This window comes from Gossypium arboreum, chromosome 6 (assembly GCF_025698485.1).
Source record: "Gossypium arboreum isolate Shixiya-1 chromosome 6, ASM2569848v2, whole genome shotgun sequence".
In the NCBI taxonomy this organism is placed as follows: domain Eukaryota; kingdom Viridiplantae; phylum Streptophyta; class Magnoliopsida; order Malvales; family Malvaceae; genus Gossypium; species Gossypium arboreum.
Genome location: NC_069075.1, coordinates 119,251,944 through 119,265,606, shown reverse-complemented (window position 1 = coordinate 119,265,606; position 13,663 = coordinate 119,251,944). Strand labels below are relative to the sequence as shown.

The 13,663-nt window shown below is 37.4% G+C and overlaps 1 non-coding gene across 1 annotated transcript; it reads right to left on the bottom strand.

Moving 5' to 3' along the window:
* Positions 1-13,218: 13,218 nt before the first annotated feature.
* Positions 13,219-13,325, bottom strand: LOC128295022 (small nucleolar RNA R71). Its single transcript, XR_008285329.1, has one exon. It is a non-coding gene; the product is annotated as a small nucleolar RNA R71 (small nucleolar RNA).
* Between the last annotated feature and the right edge of the window lie 338 nt (positions 13,326-13,663).

Here is a 13,663-nt window from a genome sequence, read left to right as displayed (position 1 = left end):
GGTCTTGTACGTTCTATCAGTGGCTAGGTAGCCCAACATGTGTTGCGGGTACCTGTCAGCTTGTGTGAGCAGCCCGAGTAGTTACGTCCTGATTGTTAGCTTGTGTGAGTAGGCCCATGATTAGCTTGAGAGCAAGCAATGTGTGATATGCGATACGAGGTAGCATGTGGCTACGTATGAAGCACTATGTGCAAGCTTTCCGTGTATCTGATAGTATTCCAAGTGTTCAACGGGTAAATCAGTGAGTTATTTGACAAGTAAGTCAATAATGAGAAAATATGAGAATGTTCTGCAAATGGGTACAGGTATGTACTTATAACTCATGAGTAAAGGACTCGATATACTATGAATATGTGGTAAGAATGTATTCGAGTAAGTTACGCTTGAGAAATATCGATAACCTTATGAATATTGATTTACACTTAAGATGAATGGATACATGATAAGATTTGATAATGATCATGTGATAGGTTTATTAGCCTAATTGAATTATGATATAGTACGGATATTTATTTAAATTGTGTTTCATTGGATATGAGGAAAAGGAAAGACAGACATAATTGCCGAATAAAGTCAATATGAGAATATAGTAAGATATGAGTTTAGACAAGTGAAAGATGATTGAACTATATGTTGAAATTATGATCACTCATAAATAATGTGCATGTGATTAAGACGATGGAAATAACTTGTTAAATAATGTGATATGTTATAATGGGGAGACTATGGTGGCTAGGCTAATGCCAATGCATGAAAATGGTGTTTATCAGTTAAATGAGTAATTACTATGACTGAATAAGTGGTAATCACAAGATTTAACGGAAATTGTAATTATAGTATCCTTATGGATGGATAAAGAAAATGAATGTTAATAGTAGTTTATTATTTGCATATGAATTTATTAAGCTTTGAAGCTTACTCCCCTTCTTTTCCCATCTCTTATAGATTAATTTAGCTAGCTCGGGTTGGAGACTGCCGGAGATGCCATCACACTATCAAGCTATCATTTGGGTATAAGTGAACGCAAGTATTTTAAGTTTATGGCATGTACAGGGACTTGGTATTTTTGTTTATATGTCATATTAACTTGGCCAAGTGTGTTGGCTTATAATGATTTGGTGATTCATTTTGTATATGGCCAAAAGATATGGTTCATATTGATTATTGGGTTGTAAACCTAATTATTTATGCATGCATGTGTCAAAGTTTTGATGATGATGGGTGGTGTTATATGGCATATAAATATGATGAATGAATGATGGTATTTGTTACACCCCTAACCCGTAACCGTCATCAAATTAGGGTTACGAGGCATTACCAGATAGACAGAACATTTCAGACCAATTCAGAATCACAGATATCACATAACATTAATACATAGGCAATCATCAACAATTCATCTCTTATGAAGGTCTACGAGACCTAAAACATACTTTTAAGGATAGTCGGGACTAAATCGAACACATTCATAAATTTCGAAACTCAGAAAATTTTTCAATTCTGTTGAGGTCACATGCCTATGTGACTAGGCCGTGTGTCTCACACGGGCACCAGACATGCCCATGTGAACTAGCCGTGCCAAAACAAAGCATACATACTGACTTTCACCCACGGCCAATAGACACGCCCATGTGCTATGGTCGTGTGATACTTAGCTAGCTACTAACTTAAGCCCACAGCCATATGACACACCCATGTGCCTTAACCGTGTGGTCTTAGGAGGTTACTGCTTTGCATACACGACTATAAGGCATGCCCGTGTGCCCTGGTCGTGTGGAACAATGCAGGCTTGGTTTAAGCCAAATGGCCACCCCTATTTGGGTCATTCGTACAAGCAATATTAAACAACATTCATGCCAAAATTTTTAGCCAATTCCATGCTTAAAATGACCAAATCATATTAGATCATAAAACATTACAAGCATACACCATTTGGCATCACCAACCAAATACCAAAACTATAGACAAACATAACATTTGCTAGCCAACTCTCATGGCATAACATATATACATTTCAAAGCTTAAATATATAAACATTCTAGCCTATACATGCCATACTTAAAATATTTACACTTTCAAAAGTACCAAAATGAGTTCGATAGTGTGGCGACAATCCTCAACTATCCTTGAGCCTTCAGTAGCTACGATAATTGTAAAACAGACAAAAATCACACAGAGTAAGCTACAAAGAGCTTAGTAAGCCAAATAAAATTGGTTTAACTATAAAGCATATAAATGCAAATCAACAGTAAGAATTCATAACCATTTCACAGAATAGTTCATGAACCTAACCATGCTCATTTGCTCACATACATGTCATGCTTCATTTTCAAATTCCATACATACTTCACATTCATTATTTTACAGAAACAGAGTCTTTCATATTCAGAAATTTAGTACGGTATAAACGTACCTGTATAGATTATACATTTCATATATTCATTCCCATATCTCGTCCTCTATCATCAGACGATTCAGAAACGATACAGATACTCATAAACATGTACAATTCTGACGTCCAGACATGGTCTTACATGTAATTCAATATCGATGCATCTGTCCCAAACAAGGTCTTACATGAAATCAGATACGATGCCTATGTCCCAGACATGGTCTTACACGTAAATCTCAAATCGAGGCCAGTGTCCCAAACACGGTCTTACACAATATCTCAGATCGATGTTCACATCCCTTTAGATACATACAGAGCCTTTCAGATACTAGCATATTATCAAAATTTAATCGAAATTCATTCATCAGGATCTCAAGGCCTTCTAATACAGATTACAGTTTGTATGCGAGAATTTAGTCAATTTAACACGTAATTGTAATTTGACTTACCTCGTACGAATTTCAGACGGAAAAACTCGACTGTTCAACTATTTTGGACTTCCCTCGATCTAAGTCTGATTTTCTTTGTTCTTGATCTAATACAATTCAAATCCAACCATTCAATCATTCATTTCATTCAAAATAATCCATGAACACATATTTAGGGCACTTTGCATTTTCGCCCTTACATTATCACACTTTGACAATTTAGTCCATTTTTCACAAAATCACAAATATGCAAAATTCACCAAGACTATAGTTTGGTCGAATATACATAGCTTCCATACAAGCCCAAATAACATATTTAATTCACAATTTAGTCCTTAAAAACCTCAATTTTATAAATTAGCCCAAATAGCTCTATTCCATCAAAAATTCAAGAACAAAGCATGATAATCTCACATATATCTTTCATAATTCATATAAAAACATTACAAATCTCATATAATCATCAATGGCACATTTCATGATATTCAACAAAAACAGAAATTCAGACATGGGTTTTGAAGAACACAAAGCAATGATCACAGAAACGTAGAAATTATAAAAAACCGAACAAAATAGACTAACCTATTCCCTCAAGGAATGGCTAAACACTTTGAAGCTTCAATGGCTTCTTTTTCTTTTAACTTTTAGCAATACAAGATGACAATGGCCATTTTTTTATGTTTTGTTTTATTATAACAACTTTAATAAATATTTTCTCATTTTGCCCTTGACTAAAAAACATTAAAATTACCAACTACATGTCCATATTTGTCCATGCATTAGTACAATGGTCCAATTGCATCATAAGGACTTCATACTTAAAAAAAACCCACTTCACATATGCACTTTATCAATCAGCACATAGCTTTTACATTTTACGCGATTAGATCCTTTTTCATAAATTAACACAGAAACAGACAGATTAAGTTATAGAAACTTCACAGATATAAATTCACATATCATAGACACAGAAAAATAATATTAAAATATTTTTCAAAATTGGTTACGTGGTCTCGAAACCACTGTTCCAACTAGGGTCTAAATCAGACTATTACAGTATTGAAATGATATGTTTTGACCATGAATATGAAATTAACATGAATTGAATTGGTAGTATGAAGCTATTAGCAAGATGGATTTGGGTATGTGAATGACATGTTATTGTTGGTTTTGGTTGGCTTAAATGCATTTATATGCTCAAGATTGTGTCATGTGATGTTGTGTGAATGTGTGCAAGTGAGGGTGGCAAAATGGCTTGGTAAATGACCTTGTTTTTGTCCACACGGGTAGACACACAGGCGTGTGTCTAGGCCATGTGTGACACACAGTCCATCCTATGGGCATGTGATCCGGCCGTGTGTTCCTGCACCCTAATTAGGTAAAACAGAATGCCCAGTAGTAAACACACAGGCAGAGACACGGCCGTGTGTCTCAGTCGTGTGAAGGACATGGCCGCATGCCTAGGGCGTGTGAAGTCTGTACTAAATTTTCAGAATTTAATTCGCCACATGGTCTAAGCACACGGGCGTGTGACTTGGCCGTATGACCCTATTTTGCTGATGACGTCATAAATAGAGAGTTAAACGGGCTAAGGACATGGGCGTACCCCGAGCCACACGGGTGTGTGTGACCACACGGGCTACCCATATGGGCGTGTAACCCTTTAAAATAAGAAAATTTTCTAAGTGTTGTATAAGTTTTGAAAGTTCTCAGTTTAGTCCCGAACCACCCCAATTTATGTTTTGGGCCTCGAAGGCCCATATAAGGGATGATATCTATGTTTATGGGAAGTTTTCAATTAAGACTGAAATTCATGTCTCAGTTTTGTATGATTGTGTGAGTTTATGTCCGGTAATGCCTCGATCCCTGTCTCGGTGTCAGATACGGGTAAGGGGTGTTACATGGTTAAGGAATAGATGGGGGTGGAAGAGGTTGGGCATTCAGATTTGTTTGAACAAACTCCATATACCACTCATTCATCATGTGGAGAAAGGCTTCCTTAGCCCCTTCTCCTTGACTAATGATAGTGTGATGTGATACGTGCAATAAGTTTTATAATTTATGAATGTCCGTTCTTGAAAACTAACTATTATCACGACAAAGGCAAGTGTACCTTATCGAACAGTAGTATAGCTTATGGCAAGACTGGGATGTCGAACCCAAAGGAACTAAAAGTACTAGTATTAACTTTCTTTTTATTATCTAGCCTAAAAATAAAGGAGTTTGTTTTATCTAAACTAATTACTAAACTAAGAATGCACAGGAAGTAAATTGGGGAAATAAATTTTGGGAAAACTAAATGATTTAGACAATACCTAAGGGAAAAATCCACCTAGACTTCACTTGTTATTGACTCTGAATCAGACGATTTATTCACTTGACTTGATCTGTAGAAATCCCTAATTTATATCATTATCTCTTTCGAGACTAACAACGTCTAACCCTAGGTTGATTAATTGAAATCTCTTTCTAATTAACTCTTTAGTGTTGCATTAACTCGATCTATGGATTCCTTTATTAGGTTTCACCCTAATTCGGCAAAATCTTGTCACCCTATCTCTAGGCATGCAATCAACTCCACTTAATTATGTTAGATCTACTCTTAGACAGGGACTTTTGCTCCTCTGAATAAGCACATCAATACTTGAATCAATATCCTAGAATATTAAAGCAAGAATTAAGAATTCATAATTAAGAACAAGTTAAATATTTATCATACAATTTAGATAATAATAACAAGATCCGTCTTAGGTTTTATTTCCCTTAGGTATTTAGGGGGTTTAGTTCATATTTATGAAAGAAAACATCTCAAAAGAATAATGATAACAAAACATAAAGAAAACCCAATAGCTCTTGAAGGGAATTGAAGGGAGATCTTCAGTCTTGAAGGTGAATCCGACTTCTTAGATGGATCAATCGGCTTTTCTCGAGTAATCCCCTGCCTCCTACTCCGTGTGTCCCTTCTAAGTGCCTCTTCAGGTGTTTAAATAGGCTTTAGAATGCCTAAAAGCCCTCAAGAGTGGCCTTTTCCAAATAGAACTAAACTTGGGCCCGACAAGGACACGCCCGTGTGTGATTTCTTCAATCCGTGTTCAAGGCTATTACATAGGCACGGGCATGTGGTCTACCCGTGTAAGTCATGCTTCGATTTTTCCAAATGGACACGGTTGTGTGGCTTACCCATGTGAGGAAGTCCAGGCCGTGTTGATTTCCCATGTTGGTCCATTTTCTCCATTTTCGGCCTATTTTTCGCTCTTTTTACTCTCCTATGCTCACTTAAGTATAAAACATGAAATTAAAGGATTAGGAGCATCGAATTCACCAAATCTAAGGATAATTCATCCAAATATATGCTAAGCATGAGGTAAAAATATGTATAAATTATGTTTTATCAAATACCCCTACACTTAAGCGTTTGCTTGTCCTCAAGCAAAATCCTCAACTCACAATCAAAATAAATTCTTCTCAACTTACAATCCCTATCAATAATATCTCAAAGTAAACTATAAGTAATCACACCTTGAGAATTCAACTAGAAGAACATCAAAGTTTTAAACATTCCAAGTTGAGCATTTTATCACGAAAACATAGGTGTCTCCCCTTATCTAAGTGATTACCTTTGATTCAAAATATCACAAAGTTTAACCTCCTCACTAAAGATTCACTCAAATCACTTGAGGTGTTTAAGGACAATAAATAAAGCACTGATTAGTCAATATGAAAAGTTATTACCATAGGCTTGCATGAAAATCACATCTCCACCACTATATATTGAGATGATACATCAATCAAAAGGTCTTTAGAGGGTTGTAACGTGGCTTTGGTTAGGGGGTGTGGTCACAAGTTGAAAGAAAAGGTTAGAATTGAGATTGAATTGAAAAATTACCTAACTAGAAAATTACTACAACTTGATAAATTACATTTTTAATTAGAAAATCCTAAAATTGAGCTTTTCTTCATGGGATAAGGAATTTAAAAACTTAAGCTCAAAAACAAAGAATTACTACTAATATGAATGCATGTTGTTTTTTTTTAAACAAGTCAAATAACATAGAACTTTGCTAATTATTACAACGAAAAATAAAACATAGTTAAGCAATTAATTCAAATCAAATCTCGACAAAAAGAGAGATCAAATTAGGGGATTTCAACAATAATGGGTTATGGGTTAATATTGAGGGTAAATCATTGAATGGCTTGTTAGGCTCAAAGGGGTTCACTAAGGGTTAATTATGAGGGTAGGCTTTTATGGAGTAAGTGGGTTAAACCTAAGTACCTTTATCATCTCGACATATCAAATCAATGGTGTGGTCTTGACATGCATAATCAAGCAAGTTCTAGAATAACGATTCGATATTGACGCACTCAAAGCAACAATAAAAGTGAGCATGAAAGAAATAATATATGCTCTAAGGGCTCAAGATCTCACAAAAAGTATGGTTTTTTGATGTTAAACCTAAGAATTTCAACTCAAGGTAATACCTAAACTTAGGGAAACAACCTAATTTTTTTTAATTCCAAAAAAAAAATCAACTTATCATGCTTAATTTTCTTATTCCTTTAAAGTTTAAATAGTCAATGCATAAATGCCTATGTTTTAATTCAAGACATATCAATAAAAATAATAAATTAATCAAAATTCATTCTAATAATGATATGATAAGATTATTTGAGAACAAGACAAAATTCAGGGATTTTTCTGATAATGATATAAATATCCCCCCACACTTAAGATGCACATTGTCTTCAATGTACAAAGATGTATAATAGTGATATAAAGATAATATCAGAAGAGAGAGGGAGAGAAGTGAAACTTCCTAAATGTTGAATGGAATCCTTGAATTGAAGGTATGGAGAATAATCGGCCAAGGCAATAATAAGATTGGAGGAGGATACTCCGATGGTGGTAAAGGTTGGGTTCCACAACCATAGTGTCCAGCGAAGAGGTTATCGTGGTGGTCGGGCAGAACATGGCAGTCGTGGAGAACCTTTTCCAATGGAGTTTCGAGTTCCTAAGTGATGATGAGCTTTGGAGCTCTTTATAACTGTGATAAAATCAAGAACTCTTTAGGAAATATAGAGAAGCATAATTACTCGTAATGAAATAGCCGAAACTATAAATTGTTCAATAAAAATTATAAAACCTAAAAATGAAATAGTATTAAAGGAAGATAAAATAAAAAGTACTTAAAGAAGATAAATAAAGATAAAAGTGAAAATAAAAATAAAAAATAAAAAATCTTTAACATCGTCATCGCCTGATGGTTCGCGAGATGGTGGTGGTGATGAGATGTGAAGGTGGTGACAAATCTGATGTAAAGTAGCATCAATGTGATCAAAGCGCTAAAAACACTACTGCTCAAATTGAGTAAGGAGCTTAGAGATGTCAGAGTATGAAGCAGCCGTATGAACTGGGCGATGAATGGACGGTGGCTGAGATGGTGGGTCCTCGTGCTGTGGAGGGACATCATCAGTAATGTCCTCTTGGTCTTCCTCCTCGGTGAACTGGACGAGGCGGTATTGAGAAGGGTAGGTTCCACGTCATTTCTCGATTATCCTCATATGTATCATACTCGAGATGCCCCATGGGGACATCTGACTGATGAGAGTGGGGGAGGATGATTGCTCCGCTGTGTTGAGGAGACCGAAGTACCGTGCCAGTCGAGTCACATAGGGGCCAATAGAAATGACTCCCTTCCTATGCCGTTCTGTCTGATGGCGAATGACGAGGGCGATGAAATAAGCAAGGTAGAAAACGTGCCCATGCACCATACTACATAAAAAGTAGGCGTCGTGAGTGTTGACGACGCCGGTGCTCTCTCGCCGTCCTGTCAGAGTATGGGCCAAGATGGTGTGTAGGTACCTCAGGGATGGGGCGAGAGTCAATGCCTTGGAGTGGCTAGGATCGTAGGTGGCCTAGACAGGGACGAGGGCCTTCCAGTACTTTGAATGAGAGTAGTAGATATGGCGATGGAGGGTATCGAGTTCATTGTCATCCATTAACTCCTCTGTGTATAGCCCCAATGCAATTCCAAACTCAAGTGCGCTCAACTGGCGAACCAAACCATCGAGGTGGAACTGGACCGTTCCGAGATCATCAAACTCTATCATAACAGTTTGGAAAAGAGGTCCTTACCTCATTTGCTATTTCGATTTTTCCTGAAAGATCAAACAGAGTTTCAGTGTGAGCTCGAGGTACGTCGGCTAGATGATCTCGAAGAAAAGCCCCTATGGGTCAGTCATTAGGAAAGCTCAGACCGCGTCAGCCATTTGGATTTTGTCAAGTGCGGCCTAGTCAATGCATCGGCCCACACTTAGAGGTTGGGCCCGAAGTATTTGAAAAAGTTCCTCCTAGGGCCCTAAGGAAAACTGGAGAAAGGGGTGGAGCACTTCAGCTAATGCGCTTACCGATGTGGCTTTGGGTCCCTTTCGTTTTTTTGAAGCGGGGACGGCGATCTTCTTACCACGTGAAGTTGACATGGTATACCTGCAAGAAGACTAGTATTATAGCCTAATGAATAGAAAAGATAGAAAATCCTAACAAACTCGAAAAGGGATTAACATGTATTAAACTAACAAGTGCAAACTAAACTACTAACACTACCAATATTCAGCCAATAGCAATCAAATTCAACTATGGCAAATAGTAAAGTGATAGCATGACTAAATTAAAAATGAACTAGATGAAAGTAGCTAAGTATGGTTTAAAAATAAAACAAATTATATGAAACAATTCCTATGATAACCAATTAGTAGTAAAATGCATATAATAGGCTAAAAAATTAAGATTATTATGAGAGTAAGCATAAAAAGAGAGTCAAATAGAATAGAAAATCATTAGTGGAGAACTGGTGGCCGGAGGGGCAATGGCGCGGTGGTGGTGCTATGTTTGGGGATAGCCATGGGCGTGATAGTGAGGTCGTATGACTCGTGCAAGGATGGGAAGAGGTAAAAGGGGAAAGAGAGGGGAGAAAAATGAAGGAGAAAGGAAAGCTAGGGTGGCCGGTCGGCGTTGGGGGAGGGGTTGTGGTGGCTAGGGTTTAGAGTTTTTGGGGAAGGGGATGATGAATAGTAAGGGGTTTATATAGATATTGGGGCACACGGTTGTGGGGCATGCCCGTGTGCCCTAATTTTAGCCCGTGTGTATCGTCATTTTCAAATTTGGGCACGTCTGAAATTCGACCCACGCCCATGTTCTTTAGGCGTGTTGATGCACACGACCATGTCACACGGCCGTGTTCTACTTCGTTCGCTTCTCCCACACCCGTGTATGTAGGTCCACACTCGTGTCGTGTTGTCAATCTTGATCACGGATAGTGAGCACGAGCGTGTCGCACACCCGTGTTGTTTTCTCAATTTCAACCATGGCCTTTAGATACGGGCGTGTCGCACGCCCGTGTTGTTTTGACAGATTCACCCACGGCCATGTTGCACAGCCGTGGCAACTTATCAATTCTCATGTTGGGGAAAAATTTTGCCCTATTTTCACACGGCCGTATCGCACGGCCTTGTTACCTTCCGTGGTATGGGCACGGCCTAAGGCATGCCCGTGGGCTTGGCCTTGTGGTTCTAGAAAACCTGTGTTCAGTGTCTAAATTAGTGGATTTAAATGTTAAAAACTAAAATTTAAAGAAGTTAACACCGTTAGTGCTCGGGTTGCCTCCCGAGAAGCGTTTATTTATAGTCTAAGCTTGACTTACCTCTCTTTTGCATGGTCATGGTGGTGCGAGGAGTTTACAGCCCTCATCCCCGCTAACAATTTTATCAAAATAAGGTTTTAGACGAGCATTATTTACCTTGAACGTACCGAATTTGGGATGAATTACCTCGACTGTGCCGTATGGGAAAATACTAAGTACCGTAAGAGGGATTTCTCCACTAGGTTCAGAGTTGGCAATCCGAGGGTCTGATACATCTAATAGTACTTTGTCTCCAACTTTAAGTTGATTTGGTGAAATATTAAGCTCGTCATGGCATGGTTTTGGTCTATCGTGTGCTCTCGGTTTCTGTGTCCTCTATTCATCTAGTTCCTCGACTTGTTGCCTTCGTTCTTCATAGATGGGTTCTTTATTATTATTTGAACAAGGCTCATGTATGCTTTTCGAACGTATTTCTTGCAAGGAAGGTTGCACCACATGATCAGCATTAGTAGAATTTCGAGCTTGAAGAGTGATTGTTTCCTCACCCACACGAAGTATGAGTTCTCCTATACCAATATCAATTATAGTTCTAGCAGTTGCTAAAAAGGGTCTTCCTAAAATTAAAGGCACATCACTATCCTTTTTTATGTCTAGAATAACAAAATCAACTGGGAATATGAATTTGTCAATTTTAACGAGTATGATAAATCGTAATTTATACATATTTTGACCCCATATTTAACGCATTTTTTGGATGATTTACCATTAGAATTGGTGAATTTGATGCTCCTAATGCTTTAATTTCATGTTTTATACCCAAGAGAGCATAGGAGAGCAAAAGGAACGAGAAACGGGCCAAAAACAGATAAAATAGGCCAAAGTACAAAATCAACACGGCTTGGACCTCCTCACACGAGCAGACCACACGGCCGTGTCAATTTGGCAGGCTCGAGCATGGCCTGAAGAAATCGCACATGAGCGTGTCACAAAAGTGTGTCCCTGTAGAGCCCAAGTTGATTCCAATTCGGAAAAGGCTAATTTTGAAGGCTTTTAGGCATCCCAAAGCCTATAAATACACCTTAGAGGAGGAAGAAAAGAGAGACTGAGAATAAGGAGTAAGGAATTACTCCAAGGAAGCCGATTGATCCATCTCAGAAGCCCGGTTCATCATCAAGACTGAAGATCTCTCATCAATTCCCCCTTCAGGAGTTTTGGGTTTTCTTTATGTTTTGTATTCTTTATTATTCTGAGATGTTTTCTTATTTAGTTATGAACTAAAACCCCTAAATACCTAAGGGGAATGAAACCTAAGACGAATCTTGTTATTATTTTCTGAATTGCATGATAAATATTTAACTTGTTCTTAATTATGTGTTCTTAATTCTTGTTTTGATATCCCAGGATACTGATTCAAGATAAGCTCTTATTCAGAGGAGGAATAGACCCTGTCTAAGAGTACATTTGTCTTAATTAAGCGGAGTTGATTGCGAGCCTAGACATAGGGTGATAAGATTTTGTTGGATTAGGGTGAAACCTAATAAGGGGATCCATAGATCGAGTTAATGCAACCTTATGATGTTAATTAGAGAAAGGTCTCAATTATTCAATCTAGGGATTAGACGTTATTAGTCTTGAATAGGGATAATAACATAACTTAGGGATCTCTACGGAACAAGTTAAATGAATAAATCGTCCGATTCAGAGCTAGAATAACAAGTAAAGTCTAGGTGGATTTTTCCTTAAGTATTGTCCTAATTCAATCGATTTTCCCAAAAGCAATTCCCCAATTCTATTCTCTATGAATTCTTAGTTTACATAATTAGTTAGTTAAAAAAAAACCTCTTTATTCTTAGGCTAGATAATAAAAAGATAGTCATTACTAGTACTTTTAGTTCCTTTGGGTTCGACAATCCGGTCTTGCTAAAACTATACTACTGTTCGATAGGTACACTTGCCTACATTGCGATAATAGTTAGTTTCAAGAATGATTAATTATAAATATTTAAAACCTATCACGAAATCACGCGTCAAGTTTTTGGCGCCATTGCCGGGGAACTAAGATATTAGGAACGCTCAATTTTTATTACTTTAGCCATTTATTTCTTTGCAATTTAATTTTCTTTTATTATTATTATTATTACTTATTAATTTCCTTTTTCCTTCTCTTGGCAGGTTTTTATAGTTTATGACTAGAAAAAACTCGTCAGGACCACTACTTTTTGACGAAGAAATCAATCGCACGGTTCGCAAAAACCAAAGAGAAATAAGGCGAAGCTTAAGATATACAGAGAACGAGTAAGAGGATGGTACTCAACCCCCAACCGAAAAGATGGCTGAAAACCAAGACAATCAGCTACCTCCTGCAATTACAATTAATCAAAATTCTGCTCCACGCACTATGTATGATTATGCTAAACCTTCTTTAATAGGAACTGAATCAAGCATAGTTAGACCTGTTGTAGCTGCAAATACTTTTGAATTAAAACCTAACACTATTCAAATGATACAGAAATTTGTTCAGTTTGATGGTTTGCAGGATGAGGATCCCAACGCTCATTTGGCCAACTTCTTAGAACTATGCGATACATTTAAAATTAATGGTGTTTCTGATGATGCCATACGTCTTCGGTTGTTTCCCTTTTCATTAAGGAACAAATCTAAACAGTGGTTGAACTTATTACCATAAGGGTCAATTACTACTTGGGAACAAATGACCAAAAACTTTTTACTAAAATATTTTTCGCCGGCTAAAACAGCTAAATTATGTAATGATATCTCTTTTTTTGTGCAGATGGATTTAGAAACACTCTACGATGCATGGGAGAGATACAAGGACTTACTGAGAAGGTGCCCTCACCATGGGTCACCGCTTTGGCTCCAAGTTCAAACATTGCATAATGGTCAAAATCCTTCGACTCGGTAAATGGTTGACACAACTGTTGGCGGAACCATCAACAATAAAACACCTGAAGATGCTTATGAGTTCATAGAAGAGATGTCACTGAATAACTATCAGTGGCAAGTCATGAGGACAAAACCAACAAAAACAGCCGGCATTTATAACGTCGATTCGATCACCATGCTCTCTAATCAGGTAGAACTCTTGAATAAGAAAATTGATGGTTTTCTTAGTTCTTCATAAGTTCACCCAGTGATGCAGTGCGAAGCAAATGGAGGTGGAACAAACCATTCGGAATACCAAC